Source organism: Echiichthys vipera (genome assembly GCF_963691815.1).
Source record: "Echiichthys vipera genome assembly, chromosome: 7".
NCBI classification, from domain to species: Eukaryota; Metazoa; Chordata; class Actinopteri; order Perciformes; family Trachinidae; genus Echiichthys; species Echiichthys vipera.
The window spans coordinates 34,025,553-34,042,848 of NC_139832.1; the positions used below are offsets into that span (position 1 = coordinate 34,025,553).

At 43.6% G+C, this 17,296-nt stretch overlaps 1 long non-coding RNA gene across 1 annotated transcript; it reads left to right on the forward strand.

Annotated features, from left to right (window-relative positions):
• The first annotated feature begins 1,318 nt into the window (after positions 1-1,318).
• LOC310948992 lies at positions 1,319-9,884 on the forward strand. Its single transcript, XR_014593269.1, has 4 exons — positions 1,319-1,900; positions 2,364-2,801; positions 4,883-5,143; positions 8,752-9,884. It is a non-coding gene; the product is annotated as an uncharacterized lncRNA (long non-coding RNA).
• Positions 9,885-17,296: the final 7,412 nt, after the last annotated feature.

Here is a 17,296-nt window from a genome sequence, read left to right on the forward strand (position 1 = left end):
AAATATTTATTGACTTTGATTTTTAAAAAGTGGCCTATACAACAATTTTTTGCTTGAATTACTATGCCTGATCAATATTGACATAAAACTGTGACTTACCTCTTGTATTGAATAGAGACAGCTGTTTCCAGTTGCAGGTCTGTAACTCACTGTCTTTTCACTCCCTGGTGTCTACAAAAATGACGAATATTAGTCAGAGATGCTCCTCTCTGCAGGCCACATTCAAAGATCAAGTGGTTCTGAATTTGTTCATCGCTATAATGACTTTGTATCATCTTCTCAATATCTGATGAGTATGGTAACAGATTGGAAGCCATATCAGCGAGATTAACAGCCGTTGGCGGGCTTTGAGCAAAAGGCTTGGATGGTTGTGGTCACTACCGGCCGCTAAAAGATTGGCGCGTGGAAGTGCTGATACATAATTGATGCCTACCTGAAACAAACAAAAAAAAAAGGTCAGACCTCCAGAGCGCCACTGCAGAAATACTCAACACATCTGTTCTTCTTGACTGCTAAATGTTTAAGCAAGACAAGGCTACCCTGTGGCGCAGAGCACCAACAGTCCACATCAAGGAGGTGGAAATAACACCAGAGAACACCGGAAGGATATTCAAGGTTAGTATATACAGACCTGCAAACTCACAAGAGGTAAAAAAGGAGACACCTGGGGGGTCGTCGTCATGAGTAGGCTACATTCAAATAACTGAAATATTTATACTTTCTATTCTGCTACATTTACTGTATTTGGAAACTAGTTACTTTACAGATTCAGATTATTGATTAATGTTATCAACAAATAAAATAGGATATGTTGTCATAGAATAATCTACACTGCAGTCTGTAGAGTAATAAAATAAATAGCCATAGCCTTTATCAGCTGCAACATTATATATTTACTATAGCCTACATTAATCTATTATAATCTAATTATATAATATTCTGAAACAAGAAATTCTGCACAATGAATACTTAGGACCCAGTAGGACCCAAACAGAACTCAGTGAAATAAACACATAGGCCTACATGGTTAAAACAGTGTAGCCCATATATTAGCCATAGGCATGATAGCATATTGCGTTTAGAATGTGTCACGCCGGGGTGAGATCTGTCCTGTCTTTGGGTTTTGTCCTGTGAATTTCCTGTTTTATTTTGAAAAGTAACTCTCCTCTCGTTCCAGGTCACTTGCCCTTCCTCTTATGTCACCGGTCTTACGTCATCCCCTGATCCTTGATTGTTTCCACCTGTGGTCCCCTCCCTTCATGTGTATATCGTCTGTGTCTTCCCCTGTCTCTTTGCCAGAATATTTTGTCTGTAATGCTGAATGTTTCCAGCTCGTTTCCACAGCCTTGTTCACGTCTTGAGATCCAAGTATCCTCGTTCAGGTTTTTGTATTCCCCGTGCTTTCCTGTCATATTTGACTTTGATTTTTTGAATGCCCTTTTGTTCACTTGTTTTTCGTCCTGTTCGGAGCAACATTTTGTTCAGTTTTTTTATTGGCTCAGCGCCTCACGGGTCAGTATGCCTCCATGCCATCCGTTTCCACACTCTGGCGGTGGAAAGCGGGCTGGAACGCCACAGCTCTATACGATGTGTTTTTGAAAGGACTCCTCATACCTCTGGCCACCGATGTGGACAGAGGTACTCAGACGACAGCGGGGCGCAGAACCAGCGGCGACAGAGCGACACTCACGCCCTCTTCCTCCGAGCGGACAAACATACGGTCATTCTCTGCCGGAGCCAGAACCTCACCTCCACCGATCACGAGGAGGAGCCCATGCAGCTGGGGAGAGCTCGGCTGACATCGAAGGAGCGACAAAAGAGGCAGCTGGAGGGGAGGTGTTTCTATTGTGGGGAAATCGGCCACCTTGTCGTCTCGTGTCTCGCCAAGGGATCCCAGGCGGTGAGTTATGTTAAACCGTCTCCCCATGTCCCTCGCATTCTGAATGTCAAGTTATTGCATCACATCGTGTTCGATCAGAAGGCGCTTATCTACTCGGGAACTGACAGGAGTCTGATGAGTTGGGGTTTAGCGAAGCAGCTGGGCATCAGCTCAGAACCATTAGCTAAACCTATCTGGGCCAGGGCACTTAATGGTAAAGAACTATTCGCTATTACCCACATCAGTGAACCTGTTAGAATGCGGATGGACAACCACGAGGAACACATCCGTTTTTATTTATTCATGTCCCCTCTGCACTCACTGATTCTAGGACAACCATGGCTTGTGCGCCATAACCCACACGTAGACTGGAAGACCGGAAAGATCATTAGGTGGGAAAAAGGTTGCACCAAAGACTGGGCTGTGTCAAGCAATCAGACGGCTGTTACCTCCATTAACTTTTTTTCTGCTAACCCTGCTACAGACTGAGTACCCGGACCTGAGCTCGGTCCCGTCTCCTACCACGACAACCGAGGCCACTACTACGACAACGACAACCGCAGCAACAGCAGCAAGCCGCCTATCAGTCAAAGCCCGCCTACCCGTCCAAGCCCCAGCAGCCCGCCTACCCGTCCAAGCCCCAGCAGCCCGACTACCCGTCCAAGCCCCAACAGCCACCTCAAACTATCCCGAATAAGAATATCCTCCATAAAACTGGCTTCGCGGTTCGTGCAGCGGTCCGGCTTCGCCTGTCCCGGACCCTTCGTCTTCATCCCACTTTTCACGTCAGCCAGAGGAAAGACAGTGGATCTCGTCTCACCACATCATGGACCTCAGTCTTATCTAAGACGTTTCCAGGCTCATCCTGAACGCCCTGGGCCGTCAGGAGTCTGCCCTAGAGGGAGGGGTACTGTCACATAAGGTCTGTCCTGTCTTTGGGTTTTGTCCTGTGAATTTCCGGTTTTATTTTGAAAAGTAACTCTCCTCTTGTTCCTGGTCACTTGCTTTTCCTCTTCTGTCACCGGTCTGACGTCATCCCCTGATCGTTTCCACCTGTGGTCCCCTCCCTTCATGTGTATATAGCAGTGACGTGCAGTGAGGGTTGGGGTTGGGGAGGCACTAGGAGGATGCCAATAGGATAGGAGGAGAGAATAGGATGCTGAAAACCATTTTAAAACACCAGTGCAACTGTATATTGCAGTATATCTGACCTTTACTGTAAATGACTATATATTGCAGTATATCTTACCTTTACTGTAAATGACTGTATATTGCAGTATATCTTTTACTGTAAATGACTATATATTGCAGCATATCTTACCTTTACTGTAAATGACTGTATATTGCAGTATATCTTTCCTTTACTGACTGAAAGTCCAGCTTTGAAAAATGTCTTAGTTTAGAAATCAAATCCTCCATTTTCAGGGCGAGAAATGACAGCTTGTCTCTAAGTTCTACAGCGTCCCACAGCACACTTCTTGTGTTTACTTTTTGCACACAGGTCAGAGTTCACCGTTATCTGGCTGCAGGCTATCAAGCTGCTCACTATCGCCGCCTGCCTTGAGGCAGAGGTACTGCCTGCCTCAAGCCAGGCATTTCCCCTGTGGATTTGTCACATCAATAAGATGTAAATATTACACACATACGTAAAATACATCACTGAACACCATGGAAAAGAAGACGTATGCTTTTATTACATAAAAGTGTCCTCAACCATCATATTGGAAACATAAACAGAAATGGGAACAAGCACGCGCAGAGGGCACGCGCTCAATACAGTTTGTGAGTGATTGCGCAATCTGGAGGGAGGCACGGCTGTCCGTGCCTCACCTCTCGTCTCCGAAGAGACTCTGTTTATTTAAATAGGAAATACAGAATTTTCTGCCATTTTTACTATAAAAACGGTCAAAATACATTAAGAACCACACCAAAATCATAGTCCAGAGGACAAATATTAATACTTGTGTTATTTTATTATTTCGTTTCTTTTTCCTCTCATGATGACAGGGGAGGCACAGCCTCACCTGCCTCCCCTGACCGCACGTCACTGGTATATAGTCCGTGTCTTCCTGTCTCTTTGCCAGAATATTTTGTCCATTACGCCGAATGCTTCCAGCTCGTTTCCACAGCCTTGTTCACGTCTTGAGATCCAAGTATCCTCGTTTTTTTGTATTCCCCGTGCTTTCCTGTCAAGTTTGACTTTGATTTTTTGAATGCCCTTTTGTTCACCTTGTTTTTCCTCCTGGTCAGAGCGACTTTGTTTTTGGTGTTTAATCTGCTACTTTGTGAATTGTTTTCCTGCTGGTCGGAGCAACTTTGTTTTTGTGATTTGTTTGTTAACTTGGATAATTGTTTTTCCGCCTGTTCGGAGCGACTTTTTGTTCAGTGTTTTATTGGCTCAGCGCCTCACGTCTTGGATTTTAAGAATTATTACCAGTTTGATCTGCGTACCTCCGCATGAGTCCTCATTCCTGCCCAGGTTTGACAGAATTACACTTTTTAATAACACAATTGTGAACAGAAGTGTGTACTATACTTCAGTTTCCACTACACTGTTATATCTTTGTTATTTTTTTAACAGTGGTTTTTCAGTTATACTGTTGTCGAAGAAGTTTTCCTTATCAAAATAAAAGTGAAAATATTACACGTGAACCTTAGTCTTGGTCATTTACAATCACATTAATTTGAAATAAAGTTTGTAAGACTTCAAATAAAACAAAAGAATGATAATTTCTTTGTCATTCTCATTTTTATAGAACAATATACTAGAATGATCATGAAGTGCTTTTGCTATGCTCTGTACTACAGAAACCAATTTTATTTTCTTAAGTTTGTAGAATAGGACTTGTATCTCGGCAGCACCACAATACTTCATTCAGAATGATATTTTTGCCTTTGTTGCACCTCCTGCTTTTTGGATATTGTACTAGCCTATATTTCTATTTAGATAGAGAGAGAGAGAAAACAACTAATGGAAAGCTCTTGTCATCTTTTTATTTGCAGTTGATACCATCCAGTATATACCTGATTTCGGAAGCTAAAGATGTTCTGCTGCCCAGTTCGGAAGGCTACATAGGGAATATTGCGCAGGACACCAGGTATGAGGTGTGTGGGGATGAGGCGCCCAGTGTCCTCATCCTCTACAATCCAGCCTTCAACAACACAGCCAAACCTTTTTAGATTTGGCTCCAGGCCTGTTGCCACAGCTGTCCGTCCAGGACCACCTACATCACAAAATACGTCCGGACCAAGAATGTTTTCAAGGTTTGTTCTAAAGAGATTTTGTAATCTGAATGTGATTTACCTTGTGATATAATGGTGTAATAATGAGTAAAGACCATCATCAAGCAGATAATTAATGCACCATCATATCTTAGAAATGTGTTAATAAAGTAAAGCTTGCATTCCCTTATTTCAAATGTTTCAATGCAACACTTTCCTGAAAGGTAATGTGCAGGGAAGCAAAGTTGATCCTAGCTAAATCTATCTGGATCTGACAGTCTAATAAACACAAAAATTATTCAATAATACAATAGAGGAATGACTCCAGATATACCAAATATTACCATAGCAGGGCTGTCCTGAATACCATTTTTTAATTGATTTATTTATTTGAATACCGTATTTTCACGACCATAAGGCGCACCGTACTAAAAGGCGCAGTCTCGGTTATGTGTGCCATTACTGTATTTAACACACACATAAGGCGCACCGGATTATAGGGCGCGGGTTTTATATACCGGTACATATCCTCTACTACGTTTAAATACCTCTACTGCGTATTTAAAAATAGAGCGGGAGCAAAACTGAGTATGTTTGTGCTTTATTCATGTATTTATTACATGTATTTATTACAAAGTATTAATCAAACCCATCGAAGTCATCATCCTCTGTTTCTGAATTAAACAGCTGTGCTAAATCAGACATGCCAGTTTCCCCTTCTTCGCTGTCAGAGTCACTTTCCGTGCCGTGCGGCTCCTCGGAAATGATGCCGGCTTTTGCGAAAGCTCGAACAACAGTGCCAGCAGACACGTTAGCCCAACGGCATCTACAATCCATCCGCAAAACTGTGGCGTAACTTGCCCGGCGCTGCCTTCCACTTTCCGTGAAACTGTGGTCTCCGTCGGTCATCCATCGCTCCCACGCCGCTCGCAGCCTTACTTTGAATGGCCGGTTCACACCGATGTCGAGCGGTTGAAGTTCCTTTGTCAGACCTCCCGGAATAACAGCAAGCACAGCGTTCATTTGTTTCACCTTGTTTTTCACATCGGCTGTGAGATGGGCACGCATGGAGTCACAGATTAACAGCGATGGTGATGCGTGGAAAAAACCACCAGGGGCCTCATGTACTAAGAATTGCGTGGCTTTCTTACTAAAACATGGCGTACGCTAGAATCCAGAAATTGGCGTAAGCACAAAAAAATTCAGATGTATCAAAGTGTGCGTACGCATGGATCCAAGCACTTTTCCTTTGTACATCCCAATCAACGTGGAATTGAGCGCAAATGTAGAAGTGCTAAACTCCTCCCTGTCCACGCCCCATTTAAATATGCAAATCAATTTAAATAGGGCCTGCACCTGGGGATTCCCTCTCTGCACCATCAGATTTAAACGATGAGTAAAGGCAAGAAGCGCAACTTTAACGAGTTTGAGCTCAAAGTTTTATTAAATGAAGTGGAGACCCGAAGAGCTGTGTTATTTGGTAGCCTCTCTTCGGGGATTAACTCGAAGAAAAAGAAATTTGAGTGGGAGTGTGTGTGTGAGGCAGTGAACGCCGCGGGGTCGGAGCAGCGCACTCCCACTGAAATAAAAAAAAAAATGGTCCGACGTGAAGGTGGAGGTGAATCGGAGGATTTCGGCCCAACGCCGAAGTATCACCGCAACGGGCGGGGGGGGCAGGAGGGGAGGAACTGACCCCCTTTGACCAGAGAGTGGCGGCTGTTGTGGGGGACACGGCTCTACGCGGAGTTGTGGGGGCCCATGAAGGCGACACAGATCATCCTCAAGGTAAATGTGTTAAACTCAGAAATGTCATACTGGTCGTACAATAGGCTGCTCACTCGTGCGTTAAGTTGTCAGGATATAAACACATTGACTCATATACCAGGGGAGGGCTCCTCCCTCAGCGCAGTCCCTGGCGTCTCCACCGGCTCCTCCAGCACCACGCGCCCCGGCGACTCTACCGGAACCTCCAGCACCACGCGCCCCGGCGACTACCGGCACCTCAAGCACCACGCGCCCCGGCGACTCCACGCCAGCTGACTTCCGCCCGACTGGCCGTGTCCTCTCGCAAGCTGTGCTGGAATCCCAGGAAGAAATGGTGCGCGCCATCCGCGGCGTTAGTGATCGTCTTGACCAAATTGTAAATGCACTTGGGGATATTTGTCAAGCAATAAATGCACTTAAAAAGTAAATTGTGTCCTTGCCTCTTTACATCGTTGATATCAGACGCTGCCGGGCCCGTATCGCTTCGCGGGGTGGGTCGAGGTTAACGGGTCCGGCATCCGGTTCTTCTGGTGGGGGGATGTGGTATGGCATGGCGTTGTGCCAAGTTGTGCAGGACACCACATGCCAGCACGATGCGGCACACCTTTTCAGGTGTGTACAGCAGCACCCCGCCCGACCTGTCTAAACAGCGCCAGCGCCCCTTCAGTAGGCCAATTGCCCTCTCCACCACTGCCCGAGTTCAGGAATGGCGGTCGTTGTACCTCCCCTCTTGGTCGGTGCCGGGGTTAGTGAGAGGGGTCAACAGCCACGTTCTCAGGGGGTAACCACTGTCCCCTGGAGTCAAATGAAGGAAGAATACAACATGTGAAAGATTTCATTTCCTTTGTTCATGCACCACTTGATTAAGTCACTTTTCTAAAGAGATATTTAGATAATATTAATCACACTACGACAAAACAACTTCATTACAAGGATTGACAAGACTGATCACACTTATATTGACTGCAGAGGTGCGCCGTGGCTACTGCAGTGACATATTCAACTTTACGCACGCGTTTGACAAATACTGGGGGGAAAGAACAAATACACATATGAATGGACGTGCCCAAACGGGCATTGTGCTGGTTTAAATTCGGGGCGCAATTAAAAGGATAAAAGATTTTCAGATCCAACCTGTTACCAACCATGCTATTGGTAAGAATGAATGAGTAATGCGTGGAACCAGGCCACCTTGCCACGATGTTGGTGAGCTGCATTTGCGCATCGCATATAATTTGAACGTTTATTGAATGAAAATGTTTCCTGTTAACAAAAACAAATTCATCCTGTGACGGCGCTTTTATAGCAACATGTGTGCAGTCAATAGCGCCGATTACATTAGGAAAACCGGCTCTTGCTGCAAATTGCGCTTTAATGTTGGCCTGACGGAGGCTCAAGCCACCTCCATCAAGGCAACGTTCCGGTGCCTTGTCTGCAGAGGTTTGTGGCCTACATGCTAAGGGAATACTCTGTTTTATTTAAATGCACTTTTTAGAGTTTTTTTTACCCCACACAACAGTGTTTAGATCCATAACAGACTGTCACCTTCATGTTACACTTTTGATTTCAGAGCATGTTTGGCTCATCATAATAGGCAGGTTAGGAACAGCCTAAGTAACTATTTGGTTACTAAAATATATATATTTGATTTATAAATGTTCTGTTTGTGCTGCCTTTGCCCGGGATCAGGAGTTAGTTCCAGATTCTCTTTTTATGTCCAAATAAGGAAAGAGGCAGAGAGGGACCTTTATGGACGATTACATTTTAATCTGGTGTGAATAATATGCGTTAGAATTCAATATGTTTGAGTGGGTTTGGGCCAATTAGCAAGTAAAAGACAATGACCAAAACTATTCTAAATATTTACTTTTTTTTTTTTCCTGCAGGAGCAATGGATGGCATCATTGTTGCACCCTGCTGCAGGAGCCTGGTGGGGTGCACTGCTTGTATTCAGCAGTGGGTGCTGAATTCCCTTCAATGCCCCAGAAAAAGGGACAGTGACTTCCGTCAAAACTTTTTGAGTTGAGTGGCATGGAGGAGGTGGTGACTGCCCTCCATGATGTAGTGTCAAAATAGTTTTTGGGAATTGTGTTCTTGTTTTTAATCAAAGTGTTATTTTACTATAGTATGGCATTTTTCTTTCATGACATGTTATAATGTTAATTTTGATGATGTATATATTTGTTTTTATTGAAGTGTAATTTGAGTAAATGATGGCTTCCACAACATGCACAGCCTCTTGTTTAAATCTGTTATAGTAAGTGAAGGACGTGTAACCACACATCATTTTTGTGTTATTTATTTTGGTTTACTGAACCTTTCTGACCTGAAGATATTTAGGTTCAAACCCCAACCCATAAGTTACAAACTTGTACTAAACCCACTCACCCACCATGACTCCTTGTAAGTGCTCACACCTGGGTGTTAATGTACCCGTCTTTAGTTTTGAAGATGAAAAGGTATTGATTCGATCAGTGATCAAACTGAGATTTCCTATCAAGTCCAATTGACAGAAGTAATGATACATATACTGAATACACACAAGTGGCTAAATCCTGCCACGGTTCTGAGTAGAGGGATGAATATTGCAATCTAAAATGTATGGCCGTGGTTTTCTAAGGCTTGAGTCATGTGGAAGTAAGAGAAATGAGCTGCTCTCTTCATGTGGCTTTTGAAATGGCTAAACTGAAGTTGGTACACAGTGGGGTCATGAACCCCTGGAATGAGACTAGTCCTTGCTGATTGAGCAGATAATAAACTTGCATCACAGAGCCTCACAGAAAAGAGAGTTCAGATATATAGAATGTGCAAGGTAAGAGATCTCGTGCCCATTCACCCATCACCTCGTAAAGATTCTAACAAACAGAGGAAATGCTCATTTCCTCATTTTAGGCACACACACACACATACTCCTTAACTAACAAGTTTGTGTGTTGCAAACACAGACACATCTGTCTCTCTAGATAGCCATATAGGGACATGCACTAAATTCCTTCTCTCAGCATTTAGTGTTATAAGATGTTGCTAGGCAGATTAACGTCTGTTGCCACCTTTTTTACCTTGGGGGCGTTACCATCAGCCCACCAGTGTATTTAAAGCCGCTACTCTTAGACCACAACAGACTCGTCTGATGTATGACCTGGTTTGTGAACTTGTCTCCGCTTTGCAAAGTGCGCCAATAAAGATATTGGTGTGATCTCAAGCCATCGTCTCAAGATCTCTTCTTCTATCCTCCGATCAACGGACCCGGGGAGATAACTGCAGGTTGATCTCAACAGTCAATAAAATGTTAAACACCCCATGACAACCTGAAATGTAGATATGGCACAATGTAGTCAATATACAGTGATGCTGTTCACTTTATTTTCTCAGCTCACAATATATATTTAGAGACGTGTTTGCATGTAACTTCCATTGTTTTTAGTTTGCAGTGCTCAGATGTAAGAATGCTATTGCATCCTATCCAACAGAACATATTAAATGTGAGCTCAAAGGAAGGATTGGCATCACTAGATATTTTCAGCATTTTAAACCTGTTTTATATTATTTTAGCCTTGGAAAATGCCTTTTCCTTTGCCTTCAAAGTCAGTGTTCTGCAGCCATAGCTTCATTTATGTTTATGTTGATATCATTTGTGCTACGCTATGATTATGATAACATTATACAGTTTATCCATGCCACTGAAAATATACATATTGTATAACATGTTTTGTTTGGTCATATGATACACTGGAGTGTAAAGGGAGAAGATGGATGTGAGAAATCTCTTGTGAGTAGCTGTGCTCTCCATGTTTCTGATACAATGTCATACAGTTTACTCCTAAACAGTATTCACTCAGTATATATCACAGTGTCATTTTTTTGACTTAATAGACTACCTTACATTAGATAAACCTATCTGAACACACCATTGTACTCTGTATGAGAAAGTTGTACTACCTTCATTACACACCCCTAGAATGGCACATTGGTATCTCATCTCATCTCATCTTCAACCGCTTATCCGGGGTCGGGTCGCGGAGGCAGCAGCTCTAGCAGGGGACCCCAGACTTCCCTTTCCTGGGCCATATTAACCAGCTCTAACTGGGGGATCCCGAGACGTTACCAGGCCAGTGTGGAGATACTCTCCACCTAGTCCTGGGTTTTCCCCGAGGCCGCCTCCTAGGTGGACGTCCTCCCAGCTCTCTTTTCGTCACAACGGTGCAGTAGAGCGACTGCAACACCGCCCCCGCTGCTCCGACTCTCCGGCCAAACTCACGCTCCATCGTCCCCTCACTCGTGAACATGATTCCGAGGTACTTGAACTCCTTCACTTGGGATAAGGACTCATTCCCTACCTGGAGCAGGCAATCCACCAGTTTCCTGCTGAAAGCCATGGCCTCAGATTTAGAGGTGCTGATCCACATCCTAGCCGTTTCACACTCGGCTGCGAACCGATCCAGTAAGTGCTAAAGGTCACTGACCGACGATGCCATCAGGAAGCAAGCAAAGAAGAGATCCTCAGCCCACCGAACTGCAACCCCTCCCCACCACGACTACGCCTTGATTTCCTGTCCATGAAAATCACAAACAGGATTGGTGACAAAGCGCACCCCTGGCGGAGGCCAACCCCCACCGGGGACGAATCCGACTTACTGCCGAGGATCCGGACACAGCTCTCGCTTTGGGGGTACAGAGATTGGATGGCCCACAGAAGTGACCCACTCACCCCATACTTCCGCAGCACCTCCCACGGTATCTCCCGAGGGACCCAGTCATAAGCCTTCTCCAAATCCAAAAAGCACATGTAGACTGGATGGGCATACTCCCAGGCCCCCCCCCAGGATCCTTGCGAGAGTGAAGAGCTGGTCTGTTGTTCCACGTCCAGGACGGAATACGCATTGTTCCTCTTCAATCTGAGGTTCGACTATAGGAAGAACCCTCCTTTCCACCACCTTGGAGTAGACTTTACCAGGGAGGCTGAGTAGTGTGATACCCCTGTAATTGGCACACACCCTTGATCCCCCTTTTTAAATAGGGGAACCACCATCCCGGTCTGCCATTCCCTTGGCACTGTCCCAGACTTCCACATAATGTTGAAGAGACGTGTCAACCAAGACAGCCCCTCCAAACCCAACTTCCATCCTATCTTTGTTGTATACTGGCTCCTAGAAACACTAGAACCTGCACCACCTGCTCCAGCAGCCTTATCATGTTTAATGTTACTCAAACCAACACTGTGGTTGGTGAGACTGCTTTTAAATGTTAGCACCTTTATCTTTGAATAAACTCCAGGATCATTTCAACCTGGAATCCCTCATCAGCATTGACCATTTCAAAAGCAGGATTAGGGACTTTTTAAATACAATTTGCACATGTACTGTCTCTGAGCACTGATCTGCTTTTTACTTTGTATTTTTAATGCTGTTTTATTTTGTTGATTTATCATGTTTCATTGTGTGTCATGTTTAGTTGTGTGTTGTTTTTGTTTTAAATGTGAAACTTGTATGTTTATGCTGCTAAAGGTGACTGTGCAAGACATGGAGGGCTCGCTGTCAATATATAGGACGATGTGGTTTCACTCAAAAGTACTGTGGACAAACTTTCGGCCCAACTTGTCACTCTTGACAGTAGATGTGAAGATCTGGAGGCAAGGTTTCGTTGTAACAATATCAGGATAATAGGACTTCCCGAGGAGCACGGCCTGGTTGACGCGACCCCAGTTTTCGCCTTACTGAAAGACGCCCTTGGCTTAGAAAAGGAGCCAAAACCCCAAGCCAAGCCAAAACCCGGCGAATGTCCCCATCCTGTAATAGCCGTTTACACTATTATATGGACTGTGCTGATATCTTACGACGTGCCAGAGCCCAGAGGCTGATTAAGGTGAATGATTCAACGGCACATTCAATGGCACCATGACTCCCACTGTTCTAATAACTCAATATGCTTATGTATGCACAGGTTTCTTAGATGGTTCCGAGTTTTGTGGTGTTAATATATCAGCCCTGTCTTTGGCTATGCATTTTTGTTTTTTTTAATGATTCGCAGGAGCTCCAGTCGAGCGAGGTAAGATGACGGTTTGGTCCAAAGCTTTGAGTTTATTCTTTTGGTCTGTGACTCCTTGTGGAGTTAGCGATGGTATAATATCGTTAGGGGGTGGGATAGTGGAAAGGGGTATCATATCGTTAGGGTGTGGGACGTGGGGTGAGTTAGTTAAGTTTGCATTTTTTTTCTCTGCTCTTTTCTTTTTTCCTTTTTATTTATTTATTTCACTTTTTTTTTCTCCCTTGTCCCTGGAGTGTGGTGTGGGGTTGGGAACCTGTTCGCCTCCTAGTTTGATTCTCATCTCACATGGCTAATCTTTCAAGTTCAATTGTGAGATTTATCAGTTGGAATATTAAAGGTTTAAGCAGTGCTGTTAAGAGGTGTAGGGTACTCTCCTATTTAAAGCGCATGAAACCTCACATTGTGTTTTTGCAGGAGACCCACATGAGAAACAAAGATCAAGTCAGACTGAAATGTCCATGGGTGGCTGAGGTATTCCACTCTAGTTTCAACTCGAAGGCCACAGGGGTTGCCATCTTGATCGGTAAATCTGTCTCATTTACCCTGACTAATTTACAAGTTGTTTGACAATTTACCCTCCCTAAATGACTGTTTTTTGATTTGCGGAGGCGACATGAACTGTGCTATTGATCCTCAACCTGGCTCAGCCCAATCTCTAATGGCTAAAGCCCTTTTCAATTTCATGTCTAGTAATGGCTATGTTGACCCCTGGAGATTTCGTTGTCCGAGCAGTAGGCAATACTCTTTCTATCCGCATGTGCACCAGACTTTTGCTGGTATTATTTCTTTGTAGATGCTTAACTTATGCTGAAAGTGACAGGTGCCTCGTACCACCAAATTATGGTTTCAGACCACTCACCTGTGTCCATAGATGTTCAGATTTCCCCAGGACCTCGCTGGCGTTTCAACACCTCACTTTTATCAGATGATAAATTTCATACATTTATTACAGGTGCAAAAGAGGATTTTATTGCTCTTAACCAGTCTGATTCGGAACCTCTCTAAGGCGCTACTGTGGGAGTCCTTAAAAGCATATTTACGAGGGCAGATAATTTCTTACACTGCACATATACGGAAGTTAAGGATGTCAACTGTTCAAAAGCTTTCATCTGATCTAGAATCGGTAGACCAACAGCTTGCAACCACCCCTTCTGGCGATCTGTCAGAGCGCCGTGTGGCCTTACAAACTGACCTGGATCTTGTCACCACTAATAAGAGCACCTGTTGCTTCATTCCCGTGCTAGATACTACGAATATGGTGACAGGTCTGGGAGGTTACTAGCTCACTAGTTGAGGACCCAGACGTTATCAACTCTCTTTTTTCATCTTTTTATGAGTCCCTGTACAAGTCCGAACTCTCGACGGATCCAACTTATATGCATAACTGATGAACTTCAGTTTCCCTCCATAGATCAAGAATTGGCTAATCAATTAGACTCTTCTCTGACCATTAAAGAATTAAATTCAGCTTTACAAAACATGCAAACTAATAAAGCCCCAGGACCCGATGGGTTTCCGGTCGAATTTTTTAAAGCTTTTCAGGCCACACTTACTCCATTACTGTATCCTGTTTATGTCCAATCTTTGTCACTCAGTTCTCTCCCCCCTACATTGAGACAAGCCTCTATTAGTGTTCTTTTAAAGAAGGACAAAGATGCAGTTCTTTGTACCTCCTATAAACCAATCTCTTTAATGAATTTTGACACAAAAATTCTTGCAAAGGCACTGGCTCACTGTCTTGAAAAGGTTCTCCCAACAATCATTTCTAAGGAGCAGACAGGCTTTATAAAGGGGCGTCAGCTCTACTATAATGTTCGTACTTTGTTAAATGTAATCTACTCGAAAGAAACAGTGGCTATACCTAAAGTAGGGATATCGGTTTGACCGAGTTGAATGGGATTATCGGTCTCTCTTAGCTAAATTCGGATTTGGTGAAAATTTTAAGTTGTGGTTGCACCTTCTTTATAGGCTCCCTTGTGCCAGTAGAACTAATAACACCCATTCTAGCTACTTCTTTTTAAATAGAGACTGTAGACGGGACTGCCCACTGTCTCCCCTCTTGTTCGCACTTGCAACAGATCCCTTGTTAATGTACTTGAGGACCTCTCCCACTTTCAATGGCATCACCAGGACTCATATGGAGTTGAAACTGTCATTATATGTCGATGACCTGTTGCTGTATGCCGCAAATCCAGTAGATACCTGTCCCGCCATTGTTTCACTCTTTCATAGATTCGGCCGGTTCTTGGGATTTAAAGTTAACGTCGCCAAGAATGAATGTTAGCCTGTCAACAAACTAGCTATGCAGCTCTTCCAGTCAGACATTCCTTTCAAAATGGGCCCTTCGGGATTAAGGTATTTTAGGATTAACATTGCCAGATCTTTCAAATCTCTCTATTCTGAAAATTTCTCCCCCCTTCTGGCCGAGATTAAGGCAGACTTTCAAAAGTGGAGTCCCCTCCCTCTCTCTTTGATTGGAAGAATAAACACTGTCAAGATGAATATCCTGCCAAAGTTTCTATTTCTGTTCTAATGTATCCCTATATTTTTACCCCAAAGTTTTTTTTAAACGGTGGACTCAGCTATTCGTCATTTTTTGTGGAATGGCAAAATACCAAGAGTTAGACAAAAAGTACTCAAGAATTGTAAATCTTATGGCGGCCTCTCCCTGCCAAATTTTCAGCTAAAATTATATTTTGGTCCAAGCCAACTAATATGCCTTGGTTCCAACTGGAAGCACAGTCATGCCCCCCACTCTCTGTTTCCACTTTAGTAACCAGCCCCTTCACTGCAAACCCCTCTGGTCTTACCCGCAACCCTGTGGTTGACTCTACGCTTAAGATATGATTCCAATTTAGGAAACAGTTTAGGTTCACTACCTCAACAGTTCTAACTCCGCTTCTAAGAAATCCTGTGTTTAAACCCACATTCACTGATTCCACTTTCTCCCTATAGCAGGATAAGGGACTGACGTGTTTCAAGGATTTCTATAAAGAAGGGGTCTTTAGTTCTTTCGCAGACCTGGCTACTGAATTTAATCTCCCTCATCTTTTTAGATATTTCCAGGTGAGAAACTGTGCAAAGTCATTATTCTCAAACTTCCCTCACCTTCCACCTAAACCGCCATGGGGTGAACGCAATTTAATCCTTCACAAAGGTTTTTAATTTTAAAACTATACAGTTCTATTAAGTCATATGATGATCATTTGACCCTCGACACTAGAGAGACTTGGGAACGTGAACTTGGATTGTTTTTTGATGAATATTTGTGGGACTCCGCACTGCAGGTTATTCACAAAACCTCTATCTGTGCCCGTCTGACCTTGGTACAGTTTAAAGTTGTATTTAGATATCATTATTCGAAGACAAGGTTGGCGCAGATTTTCCCGAATACGGTAGATGTCTGTGACAGATGTGGAGGCTCACCCTGCAATCTTACACATATGTTTTTCTCTTGTCCAGCTTTAACAAACTTTTGGCAAACCTACTTCAGTACCATGTCCAAGGTATTCTCAAGGACTATTCACACTTCGCCACACATGGGCATTTTTGGTCTTCTGGAAGAACATACCCATTATTCTACTAAAAAATCGGAAGTAATAGCCTTTACCTCTCTGATTTCCAGGCGCCACCTCCTTCTAAACTGAAAATCCACAAGAGCTCCTTCAGGCACACAATGGATTAAAGAGGCTATGTCCTTTTTAAAAGTCGTGAAAATTAGATATTCAAGTCGGGGGAGCTTGGTCAAATTCTACGATAAATGGCAACCGTTTATGGACTTCTTTGCTACACTGTAATCCACACACTCCCACCTCTTTCCACTTTTATTTTTCAAATTATTATTATATAAGGCCGTTTATTTCAATTTGGTTTTCTCGTTCTCATGGTATTTCCGCTTTCTCGCTCATTGGTTTAAACAAAAAAAAAAAAAAAAACGTACATGGACCCTACACAAAGCAATTTTTTTTGTTTGTTTTGCTTTTTAAGCCCTTTCTCATCCGTATACCTTTTGAAAATCATTCCTTTGTACCTTTTTTTAAACTGGACCATGTTTGGACATTATTTGATTTAAGGTGGCTCGTATGATTCACAACATCAACTTATGTAGAAGTTCGATGAAAGTAATCACTCCACATTAAATATTCCAGGCGCTGTAAAAGTGTGTCACCCCACTTGCAGTATGGTGTGTTTTGTGTGTGTGTATGTGTATGTGTATGTGTGTGTGTGTGTGTGTGTGTGTGAGTGTTAATGGGAGAGAGAGAGAGAGAGAGAGAGAGAGAGAGAGAGAGAGAGAGAGAGAGAGAGAGAGAACTTGCAGAAAAGGGCCGCAGGTCAGAATCAGGTCAGGTCAGCACTCATTTTAACAAGCCCGTGCCAAGATGTGTG